This window comes from Chiloscyllium plagiosum, unplaced genomic scaffold, assembly GCF_037043375.1.
Source record: "Chiloscyllium plagiosum isolate Xiang-an unplaced genomic scaffold, Cpla_swu_hap1 HiC_scaffold_45, whole genome shotgun sequence".
In the NCBI taxonomy this organism is placed as follows: domain Eukaryota; kingdom Metazoa; phylum Chordata; class Chondrichthyes; order Orectolobiformes; family Hemiscylliidae; genus Chiloscyllium; species Chiloscyllium plagiosum.
The window spans coordinates 37,690,531-37,702,596 of record NW_028270183.1 but is presented as its reverse complement, the minus strand read 5'-3'; the positions used below and the strand labels follow the sequence as shown (position 1 = coordinate 37,702,596).

Genomic DNA, 12,066 nt, shown 5'->3' with positions numbered 1-12,066 from the left:
TAAGGATTGGGGATGGTGAGGGGGTTAGGATTGGGGAGGGGTGTGGGGGTGAGGATTGGGGAAACGTGAGGGGGTGAGGATTGGGGAGGCGTGAGGGGGTGAGGATCGGGAGGTGTGTGGGGTTGAGGATTGCAGAGGGGTGAGGGCGAAAGGATTGGGGAGAGGTGTGGTGGTGAGAATTGGGGATGGGAGAGGAGTGATGGGGTGAGTATTGAGGAGGGGTGAGGATTGCGGTTGGGTGTGTGGGTGAGGATTGGGGAGGGTTGTGGGGGTGAGGATTGGGGAGGGGTGTGGGGGTGAGGAATGGAGAGGCGTGTGGTGGTGAGGGGGTGAGTATTGGGGAGAGGTGTGGGGTGAGAGGGAGAGGATTAGGGAGGGGTGAGGGGGCGAGGATTGGGGAGGGCGGAGGGTGTGAGGATTGGGGAGAGGTGAGGGGGTGAGGATTGGGGAGGGATGTGGGTGTGTGGATTGGGGAGGGGTGTGAGGGTGTGGATTGGGGAGGGATGTGATGTGTGAGGGAGAGTATTGTGGAAGAGTAAAGGGGTGAGGACAGGGGAGGGGAATGGGGGTGAGGATTGGGGAGGGACGTGGGTGTGTGTATTGGGGAGGGGTGAGAGGGTGTGGATTGGGGAGGGGTGTGGCGGTGAAGATTGGGGAGGGGTGCGGTTGAGGATTGGGGAGGGGTGTGGGGCTAAGGATTGGGGAGGGGTGTGGGGGTGAGGATTGGGGAGGGTTGAGGGGGTGAGGATTAGCAAGGGGGGGTGAGATTTGTGGAGGGGTGAGGGGTGACGATTGGGGAGAGATGGGAGTGAGGATTGGGGAGAGGTGGGGGTGAGGAGTGGGGAGGATAGTAGGGGGTGAGGATTGGGTAGGGGTGTGGGGTTGCGGACTGGGGAGGGGAGTGGGGGTAATGATTGGAGAGCCGTGTGGGGGTAAGGATTGGGGAGGGCTTTGGGGGTGAGGATTAGGGAGGGGTTAGGGTGTGAGGATTGGGGAGGGGTGAGGGTGTGAGGATATGGGAGAGGTGTGGGGGTGAGGATTGGGGAGGGGTTAGGTTGTGAGGATTGGGGAGGGTTGTGGGGTGAGAATTGGGGAGGGGTTAGGGTGTGAGGATTGGGAAGGGGTGTGGGGGTGAGGATTGGGGAGGGGTTAGGGTGTGAGGATTGGGGACGGGTGAGGGCGTGAGGATATGGGAGGGGTGTGGGTGAGGATTGGGGAGGGGTGAGGGGGTGAGGATTGGGGAGAGGTGAGGGGATGAGGACTGGGAGTGGTGCGGTTGAGGATTGGGGAGGGATTTGGGGGTGAGGATTGGGGAGGGGTGTGGGGGTGAGGATTGGGAAGGGGTGTGCAGGTCTGGATTGGGGAAGGATGAGGATGTGAGGACTGGGGAGGGGTATAGGTGTGGACTGGGGAGGAGTGAGGGGTGTGAGGGAGAGGATTGGGGAGGGGTGAGGCGGTGAGTATTGGGGAGGGGTGAGGGTGTGAGGAATGGGGGGTGTGGGGGTACGGATTGGGGAGGTGTGTGGGGGTAAGGATCGGGGAGGGGTGAGGGGTTTAGGATTGGGGAGGGGTGTGGGGGTAGGGATTGGGGAGGGTGAGGGAGTGAGGATATGGGAGAGGTGTGGGGGTGAGGATTGGGGAGGGGTTAGGTTGTGAGGATTGGGGAGGGTTGTGGGGTGAGAATTGGGGAGGGGTTAGGGTGTGAGGATTGGGAAGGGGTGTGGGGGTGAGGATTGGGGAGAGGTTAGGGTGTGAGGATTGGGGACGGGTGAGGGCGTGAGGATATGGGAGGGGTGTGGGTGAGGATTGGGGAGAGGTGAGGGGATGAGGACTGGGAGTGGTGCGGTTGAGGATTGGGGAGGGATTTGGGGGTGAGGATTGGGGAGGGGTGTGGGGGTGAGGATTGGGAAGGGGTGTGCAGGTCTAGATTGGGGAAGGATGAGGATGTGAGGACTGGGGAGGGGTATAGGTGTGGACTGGGGAGGAGTGAGGGGTGTGAGGGAGAGGATTGGGGAGGGGTGAGGCGGTGAGTATTGGGGAGGGGTGAGGGTGTGAGGAATGGGGGGTGTGGGGGTACGGATTGGGGAGGTGTGTGGGGGTAAGGATCGGGGAGGGGTGAGGGGTTTAGGATTGGGGAGGGGTGTGGGGGTAGGGATTGGGGAGGGTGAGGGAGTGAGGATTGGGAAGGGGTGTGGGGGTGTGAATTGGGAAGGGGTAAGGGGGTGAGGATTAGGGAAACGTGAGGTGGTGAGGATTGGGGAAACCTGAGGGGGTGAGGATCGGGAGGTGAGAGGGGTTGCGGATTGCAGAGGGGTGAGGGCGTAAGGATTGGGGAGAGGTGTGGGGGTGAGAATTGGGGAGGGGAGAGGGGTGATGGGTTGAGGATTGAGGAGGAGTGAGGGGTGTGAGGATTGGGGAGGGGTGTGGGGGTGAGGATTGGGGTGGTGTGTGGGGGTGAGGATTGGGGAGGGATGAGGGGGTGAGGATTGGGGAGGGGTGTGGGGGTGAGGATTGGGCAGGGGTGTGGGGTGAGGAATGGAAAGGCGTGTGGGAGTGAGGATTGGGTAGGGGTGTGGGGTGATGACTGGGGAGGGGTGTTGCGGTGAGGGGGTGAGTATTGGGGAGGGGTGTGGGGTTGAGGATTGGGGAAGGGTGTGGGATGTGAGGGTTGGGAGGGGTGTTGGTGTGAGGATTGGCGAGGGGTGAGGGGGTGAAGATTGGGGAGTGGTGAGTGGGTGAGGGGTGAGGGGGTGAGGCTCGTGGGGGTGAGGGGGTGATGATTGGGGAGGGGTGTGGGGGATGAGGATTGGGGAGGGGTGTGGAAGTGCGGATTGGGGAGAGGTGAGGGAGAGAGGATTGGGGAGGCGTGAGGGGGTGAGGATCGGGAGGTGTGAGGGGTTGAGGATTGCAGAGTAGTGAGGGCATAAGGATGGGGAGAGGTGTGGGGGTGAGAATTGGGGAGGGGAGAGGGGTGATGGGGTGAGGATTGAGGAGGGGTGAGAGGGGGTGAGGATTGGGGAGGGGTGGGGGGTGAGGATTGGGAAGGGGTGTGGGGGTGAGGATTGGGCAAAGGTGTGGGGGTGAGAACTGTGGAGGGGTGAGGGGTTGAGAATTGGGGAGGGGTGTGCAGGTCTGGATTGGGGAAGGATGAGGATGTGAGGACTGGGGAGGGGTATAGGTGTGGACTGGGGAGCTGTGAGGGGTGTGAGGGAGAGTATTGGGGAGAGGTGAGGCGGTGAGTATTGGGGAGATGTGTAGGGGAGAGGATTGGGGAGGGGTGTGGATGCGAGGATTGGGGAGGGGTGTAGGTGAGGACTGGGGAGGGATGAGGGGTGTGAGGGAGAGGATTGGAGAGGCGTGAGGGTGTGGGGATTGGGGAGGCGTGTGGGTGTGAGAATTGGGGAGGGGTGAGGGTTTGAGGATTGGGGGGGTGTGGGATTAAGGATTGGGGATGGTGAGGGGGTTAGGATTGGGGAGGGGTGTGGTGGTGAGGATTGGGGAAACGTGAGGGGGTGAGGATTGGGGAGGCGTGAGGGGGTGAGGATCGGGAGGTGTGAGGGGTTGAGGATTGCAGAGGGGTGAGGGCGAAAGGATTGGGGAGAGGTGTGGTGGTGAGAATTGGGGATGGGAAAGGGGTAATAGGGTGAGTATTGAGGAGGGGTGAGGATTGCGGTGGGGTGTGTGGGTGAGGATTGGGGAGGGTTGTGGGGGTGAGGATTGGGGAGGGGTGTGGGGGTGAGGAATGGAGAGGCGTATGGCGGTGAGGGGGTGAGTATTGGGGAGAGGTGTGGGGTGAGAGGGAGAGGATTGGGGAGGGGTGAGGGGGCGAGGATTGGGGAGGGCGGAGGGGGTGAGGATTGGGGAGAGGTGAGGGGGTGAGGATTGGGGAGGGATGTGGGTGTGTGGATTGGGGAGGGGTGAGAGGGTGTGGATTGGGGAGGGATGTGGTGTGTGAGGGAGAGTATTGTGGAAGGGTAAAGGGGTGAGGACAGGGGAGGGGTATGGGGGTGAGGATTGGGGAGGGACGTGGGTGTGTGTATTGGGGAGGGGTGAGAGGGTGTGGATTGGGGAGGGGTGTGGCGGTGAAGATTGGGGAGGGGTGCGGTTGAGGATTGGGGAGGGGTGTGGGGCTAAGGATTGGGGAGGGGTGTGGGGGTGAGGACTGGGGAGGGGTGAGGGGGGGTGAGATTTGTGGAGGGGTGAGGGGTGACGATTGGGGAGAGATGGGAGTGAGGATTGGGGAGAGGTGGGGGTGAGGAGTGGGGAGGATAGTAGGGGGTGAGGATTGGGGAGGGGTGTGGGGTTGCGGACTGGGGAGGGGAGTGGGGTAATGATTGGGGAGCCGTGTGGGGGTAAGGATTGGGGAGGGCTGAGGGGGTGAGGATTAGGGAGGGGTTAGGGTGTGAGAATTGGGGAGGGGTGAGGGTGTGAGGATATGGGAGAGGTGTGGGGGTGAGGATTGGGGAGGGGTTAGGGTGTGAGGATTGGGGAGGGGTGTGGGGGTGAGGATTGGGGAGGGGTTAGGGTGTGAGGATTGGGGACGGGTGAGGGCGTGAGGATATGGGAGGGGTGTGGGTGAGGATTGGGGAGGGGTGAGGGGGTGAGGATTGGGGAGAGGTGAGGGGATGAGGACTGGGAGTGGTGCGGTTGAGAATTGGAGAGGGATTTGGGGGTGAGGATTGGGGAGGGGTGTGGGGGTGAGGATTGGGAAGGGGTGTGCAGGTCTGGATTGGGGAAGGATGAGGATGTGAGGACTGGGGAGGGGTATAGGTGTGGACTGGGGAGGAGTGAGGGGTGTGAGGGAGAGGATTGGGGAGGGGTGAGGCGGTGAGTATTGGGGAGCTGTGTGGGGGTGAGGATTGGAAAGGGGTGAGGGAGTGGGGATTGGGGAGGCATGTGGGTGTGAGAATTGTGGAGGGGTGAGGGTGTGAGGAATGGTGGGTGTGGGGGTACGGATTGGGGAGATGTGTGGGGGTAAGGATCGGGGAGGGGTGAGGGGTTTAGGATTGGGGAGGGGTGTGGGGGTAGGGATTGGGGAGGGTGAGGGAGTGAGGATTGGGAAGGGGTGTGGGGGTGTGAATTGGGAAGGGGTAAGGGGGTGAGGATTAGGGAAACGTGAGGTGGTGAGGATTGGGGAAACCTGAGGGGGTGAGGACCGGGAGGTGAGAGGGGTTGAGGATTGCAGAGGGGTGAGGGCGTAAGGATTGGGGAGAGGTGTGGGGGTGAGAATTGGGGAGGGGAGAGGGGTGATGGGTTGAGGATTGAGGAGGAGTGAGGGGTGTGAGGATTGGGGAGGGGTGTGGGGGTGAGGATTGGGGAGGTGTGTGGGGGTGAGGATTGGGGAGGGATGAGGGGGTAAGGATTGGGCAGGGGTGTGGGGTGAGGAATGGAAAGGCGTGTGGGAGTGAGGATTGGGTAAGGGTGTGGGGTGAGGACTCGGGAGGGGTGTTGCGGTGAGGGGGTGAGTATTGGGGAGGGGTGAGGGGTTGAGGATTGGGGAAGGGTGTGGTGGGTGAGGGTTGGGAGGGGTGTTGGTGTGAGGATTGGGGAGGGGTGAGGGGGTAAGAATTGGGGAGGGGTGAGGGGGTGAAGGTTGGGGAGTGGTGAGTGGGTGAGGGGTGAGGGGGTGAGGCTCGTGGGGGTGAGGGTGTGATGATTGGGGAGGGGTGTGGGGGATGAGGATTGGGGAGAGGTGAGGGAGAGAGGATTGGGGAGGCGTGAGGGGGTGAGGATCGGGAGGTGTGAGGGGTTGAGGATTGCAGAGTAGTGAGGGCATAAGGATGGGGAGAGGTGTGGGGGTGAGAATTGGGGAGGGGAGAGGGGTGATGGGGTGAGGATTGAGGAGGGGTGAGGGGGGTGAGGATTGGGGACGGGTGGGGGGTGAGGATTGGGAAGGGGTGTGGGGTGAGGACTGGGGAGGGGTGTTGCGGTGAGGGGGTGAGTATTGGGGAGGGGTGAGGGGTTGAGGATTGGGGAAGGGTGTGGTGGGTGAGGGTTGGGAGGGGTGTTGGTGTGAGGATTGGGGAGGGGTGAGGGGGTAAGAATTGGGGAGGGGTGAGGGGGTGAAGATTGGGGAGTGGTGAGTGGGTGAGGGGTGAGGGGGTGAGGCTCGTGGGGGTGAGGGTGTGATGATTGGGGAGGGGTGTGGGGGATGAGGATTGGGGAGAGGTGAGGGAGAGAGGATTGGGGAGGCGTGAGGGGGTGAGGATCGGGAGGTGTGAGGGGTTGAGGATTGCAGAGTAGTGAGGGCATAAGGATGGGGAGAGGTGTGGGGGTGAGAATTGGGGAGGGGAGAGGGGTGATGGGGTGAGGATTGAGGAGGGGTGAGGGGGGTGAGGATTGGGGAGGGGTGGGGGGTGAGGATTGGGAAGGGGTGTGGGGGTGAGGATTGGGCAAGGGTGTGGGGATGAGAACTGGGGAGGGGTGAGGGGTTGAGAATTGGGGAGGGGTGTGGGGTGTGAGGGAGAGGATTGGGGAGGGATGAGGGGTTGAGGATTGGGGAGGGGTGTGGAGGTGAGGATTGGTGAGGGGTGTGGGGGTGAGGATTGGGGAGGGGTGTGGAGGTGCGGATTGTGGAGAGGTGAGGGAGAGAGGATTGGGGAGGGGTGGAGAGTGAGGATTGGGGAGGGGTGAGGGGTGAGGATTGGGGAGGGGTGAGGGGGTGAGGATTGGGGAGGGGTGTGGGAGTGAGGATTGGGGAGGGGTGTGGGGGTGAGGATTGGGGAGGGATGAGGGGTGTGCTGTGTGTTTAATGACTATCAACTGACTCACTCTCGTAAAGACTTTGTCTATTTACCCTATCCATGCTCCTCATGATTTTATAAACCTCTATAATGTCACACCTCAGACTCCGATGCTCCAGGGAAAACAGCCCCAGCCTGTTCAGCCTCTCTATAGCTCAAATCCTCCAACCCTGGCAACATCCTTGTAAATCTTTTATGAATCCTTTCAAGTTTCACAACTTGATGATATTAAGATTGAGATATTTGTTTGTGTCAGCCATTATGAAGCAGTCAGGTGACCTCCAGGCCAACTCGGATCTGACCGACTTGATGGCACGAATGGCCTCTCCCTTACTCATGTGTCCTTTGCTTACTGTGTATTGATTATAATTTGGGGCCTTCTGACCACTAGATCCAGTGAATTAACAGTTACCAGAGAGTTAATCCAAAAAAGTCGATGTTTGCTTCTCTCTGTGAGCATAACCCCCACCTCTCCTTCACCCCCACCCCCACACTCCCATCACTGTCGTATATCACAGCCGTAACCACCAGCTCACACTGAGAACACGCAGATGTGAATGGTCAGTGTATGGACTCTCTGCTCACACCATGCACCCAGCTTCAGATCCTGGTTGGACAGATTCACTGGAAAAAACACTCAACCATCAAAAACAAGGCTGAGATGCTCTTTGGAGGGCAGTGTGGACTCAATGGGCCGAATGGACTTCTTCCACACTGTACACATTCTATGACATCCAAGCACAGAAGGGGCCTACTGATGTATGACTTCTGTCTGTCCACTATCTCACAGGAAAGAACTTACATTTATATAGCACCTTCCCCCAACCTCAGTATATCCCCAAGAGGTTTGCCTTCAGTTGAGGGACTCTCACTGAGGTTTGCACACAGTTAGCTTTTTTTTTGTGCACTGTTGGGCAAGGGGTTCATATTGGCCTTGGCACAGGTCAGGAGGAGGGGGAGCGAGTCCTTGCTTTTCTTTACAACACTGGTTCTTTAACATCCCCCGAGGGAAGGCAGACAGGGTGTTAGGTCAGTGCTGCTGACAGAGCAGCATTCCCTCAATACCTGGGGACAGGGGTGGGGAAGTCTGGGCAGTGAAACGGGTTGCAGGAGAGGGAGATATTGCTTCTCTCTGTGAGCATAACCCCCACCTCTCCTTCACCCCCACCCCCACACTCCCATCACTGTCGTATATCACAGCCGTAACCACCAGCTCACACTGAGAACACGCAGATGTGAACACGCATCGACTTTTTTGGATTAACTCTCTGGTAACTGTTAATTCACTGGATCTAGTGGTCAGAAGGCCCCAAATTATAATCAATACACAGTAAGCAAAGGACACATCTAAGGCAGAATCTAAAGAGAGGTGAAGCATCCTTATCTGGAGAGAGGGCCACTGTCTATTCAATACTCCAAGCACACTCAAACCCCGCATTTATAAAAGAAATAAACTGGGAGAGGAGTGGGAGCAACTCTTCAAATCAAATCTCGTTTGCCACGATACCCCGCCTAGAAATGGAGGGGGTCACTGATCCCTCTCTTGGTCTTCAAGATGCCTCTCCTCCACCAGATGACTGCAGAGACCACTTAAAGAGTACAGACTCCTCGGGGGTTGGTTCCACACAACTCTCACGGATTCCGTCAGACATCGCACATTCCTCTCTCCTTAAACCCTAAACTCTACCGCCCACGGGGCAAAGAGGGATTGCAACTTGAGACTTCTTTAACACAAAGACAAAGTGTACAAACAAAGGAGCTGGGAACGAACTAAAGTCAGGGACTTTTCACCACGCTTTAGAGACAGAGAGAGAAAGGTGTGCGTGAGAAATTTACCCCTTGGTCACTTTCAATCTGGTACATTTCACTGCCTGAAGTCAAACTTTGCAAACATCGATTTCACATCTCCTCGCCTCTCAAAGTAAAAACTGGACCATCATCACCTTCAGACAGGAAGAGAACCCCTTTCCTTCATGCTCTCCCCACCCACTCCTGTTAGAAAAGGTTTCCAAAAAGCTGGTAAATAAATTATTCACAACACTCATTGCCCACTGGGAAGCTTTTAAAGAACAACAGAGGATTACGAAGAAGGAAATACGCAGAGAAAAAGTGAGGTACGAGTGTAAACTGGCCAATAATATAAAGGAGGATAGTAAAAGTTTTTTTAGGTATGTGAAAGGGAAAAAAATGGTTAAGACTAAAATTGGGCCCTTGAAGACAGAAACAGGGGAATATATTACAGGGAACAAAGAAATGGCAGAAGAATTGAATTGGTACTTCAGATCTGTGTTCACTGGGGAAGACACAAGCAATCTCCCTGAGATAACAGTGGCTGAAGGACCTGAACTTAAGGGAATTTATATTTGCCAGGATTTGGTGTTGGAGAGACTGTTAGGTCTGAAGGTTGATAAGTCCCCGGGGCCTGATGGTCTACATCCCAGGGTACTGAAGGAGGTGGCTCGAGAAATCATGGATGCGTTGGTGATTATTTTCCAGAGTTCGATAGATTCGGGATCAGTTCCTGCGGATTGGAGGGTGGCTCATGTTGTACCACTTTTTAAGAAAGGTGGGAGAGAGAAAGCAGGAAATTATAAACCAGTTAGTCTGACCTCAGTGGTGGGAAAGATGCTGGAGTCGATTATAAAGGATGAAATTACGACACATCTGGTTAGTGGTAACAGGATAGGTCAGAGTCAGCATGGATCTATGAAGGGGAAATCATGCTTGACAATTGTTTGAGGATGTAACTCTGAAGATAGACGAGGGAGATCCAGTAGATGTAGTGTACCTGGACTTTCAGAAAGCTTTTGATAAAGTCCCACATAGGAGGTTAGTGAGCAAAATTAGGGCGCATGGTATTGGGGGCAAAATACTAACTTGGATTGAAAGTTGGTTGGCTGATAAGAAACAAAGAGTAGTGATAAACGGCTCCATTTCGGAATGGCAGGCAGTGACCAGTGGGGTACCGCAGGGATCAGTACTGGGACTGCAGCTTTTTACAATATATATTAATGATATAGAAGATGGTATCAGCAATAACATTAGCAAATTTGCTGTTGATACAAAGCTGGGTGGCAGGGTGAAATGTGATGAGGATGTTAGGAGATTACAGGGTGACCTGGACAAGTTAGGTGAGTGGTCAGATGCATGGCAGATGCAGTTTAATGTGGATAAATGTATGGTTATCCACTTTGGTGGCAAGAACAGGAAGGCAGATTACTACCTCAATGGAATCAATTTCAGTAAAGGGGCAGTACAGAGAGATCTGGGTGTTCTTGTCCACCAGTCAATGAAGGTAAGCATGCAGGTACAGCAGGTAGTGAAGAAGGCTAATAGCATGCTGGCCTTCATAACAAGAGGAATTGAGTATAGAAGCAAAGAGGTTCTTCTGCAGCTGTACAGGGCCCTGATGAGACCACTCCTGGAGTACTGTGTGCAGTTCTGGTCTCCAAATCTGAGGAAAGACATTCTGGCTATTGAGGGAGTGCAGCGTAGGTTCACGAGGTCAATTCCTGGAATGGCGGGATTACCTTACACTGAAAGACTGGAGCAACTGGGCTTGTATACCCTTGAGTTGAGAAGACTGAGAGGGGATCTGATTGAGACATATAAGATGGATTGGACACTCTGGAGGCAGGAAACATGTTTCCACTGATGGGTGAGTGCCGAACCAGAGGACACAGCTTAAAAATACAGGGTAGACCATTTAGGACAGAGATGAGGAGAAACTTCTTCACCCAGAGAGTGGTGGCTGTGTGGAATACTCTGCCCCAGAGGGCAGTGGAGGCCCAGTCTCTGGATTCATTTAAGAAAGAGTTGGATAGAGCTCTCAAGGATTGTGGAGTCAAGGGTTATGGAGATAAGGCAGAAACAGGATACTGATTAAGGATGATCAGCCATGATCATATTGAATGGTGGTGCAGGCTCGAAGGGCAGAATGGCCTACTCCTGCATTTATTGTCTATTGTCTACAGTGTGGAAACAGGCCCTTCAGCCCAACAAGTCCACACCAACCCTCTGAGGAGTAACCCACCCATACCCATTTCCCTCTGACTAATGCACCTAACACTGTGGGCAGTTTCGCATGACCAATTCACCTGACCTGCACATCTTTGGACTGTGGGAGGAAACCGGAGCACCCGGAGGAAACCCACACAGACACGGGGAGAATGTGCAAACTCCACACAGTCACCCGAGGCTGGAATCGAACCCGGGTCCCTAACCGCTGTGCCCAGTTCATAAAATCATGAGGGGCATGGATAGAGTAAATAGACAAAGTCTTTTTCCTGGTTTGGGGGACGGGGAGAGGGGGACGGGGGGTGGAATTCAGAACTAGAAGGCATAGGATTAAGATGAGGGGGAAAGATTTAAAAGGGGCCTAAGGGGCCAATTTTTCACACACAGCAGGGTGGTGCACATATGGAACAAGCTGCCAGAGGAGATGGTAGATGTAAGTAGAGTTACAACACGTTGAAGCAGACCCGGTCTACAGATCCCTACAGTATAATACCCGCCACAACAGGCAGAAGTGTATAAACTTGGGGCAGATCACAACGACAGCACTTAACCCAGAGGCTCCACAGCACACAGCACTGAAGATGTCAACTGGGGGGGAGACAAAACATTTGCAATAAAATCACAAAGCTCAGCAAACTGACCCACAACTTCACAATTCCAACATTTAAAAGACACCTGAACAGGTACATGGGAAGGATTGGTTTTGAGAGATGTGGGCCAAATATTGGAAATGGAATTGATTCAGTTTCAGAAACATTTAGTCAGCGTGGATGAGTTGGAATGAACGGTCTGTTTCTGTGTTCTATAACTCTATTCTAATGTACTTTAGGGAAGGAAATTTTGCAGGCGTTGGCCTACACGTGACTCCAGACCCAGCGCAATGACCCTCTAAGACAGCCTCTCAGTCCAGCTGCTACTGAGGTAAACACTGTGGGTGAACCCACAGCCCATAGAGCACGGTGGCTCAAAAGGCCAACTCTCAACCACTGCCTCAGGGGATGGACAGCAAAGGTCAGAGCCATTCACATCCTGTCAATGCACAGGGAGAACAAAGGCAGTGACCCAGGGGGAAGCAAAGCTGCTGCTCATCTCCCTTACATGGACAGGCCTTGATGTGGCGCCAGTCCCCTCCTCAAACATGGCTGCCTCTTGCTGATCGGTAAGTAGCCCCTCACACAGGAGAAGAACAGAGCGAGAGCAGGTTCCTCAGGACACTAAACGCCAGAGAGCTGATCACTCACTGGGATTGTCACTAGACTATTAATTCAGAGACCCAGATAATGTAACTTTCGGGAATTAAGAGTCT

At 55.4% G+C, this 12,066-nt stretch overlaps 1 protein-coding gene across 1 annotated transcript in view; it reads right to left on the bottom strand.

Annotated features, from left to right (window-relative positions):
- LOC122544885 (rho GTPase-activating protein SYDE1-like) overlaps positions 1-12,066 on the bottom strand; it is a 347,492-nt gene that overhangs the window by 183,244 nt on the left and 152,182 nt on the right. The window lies entirely within an intron of this gene.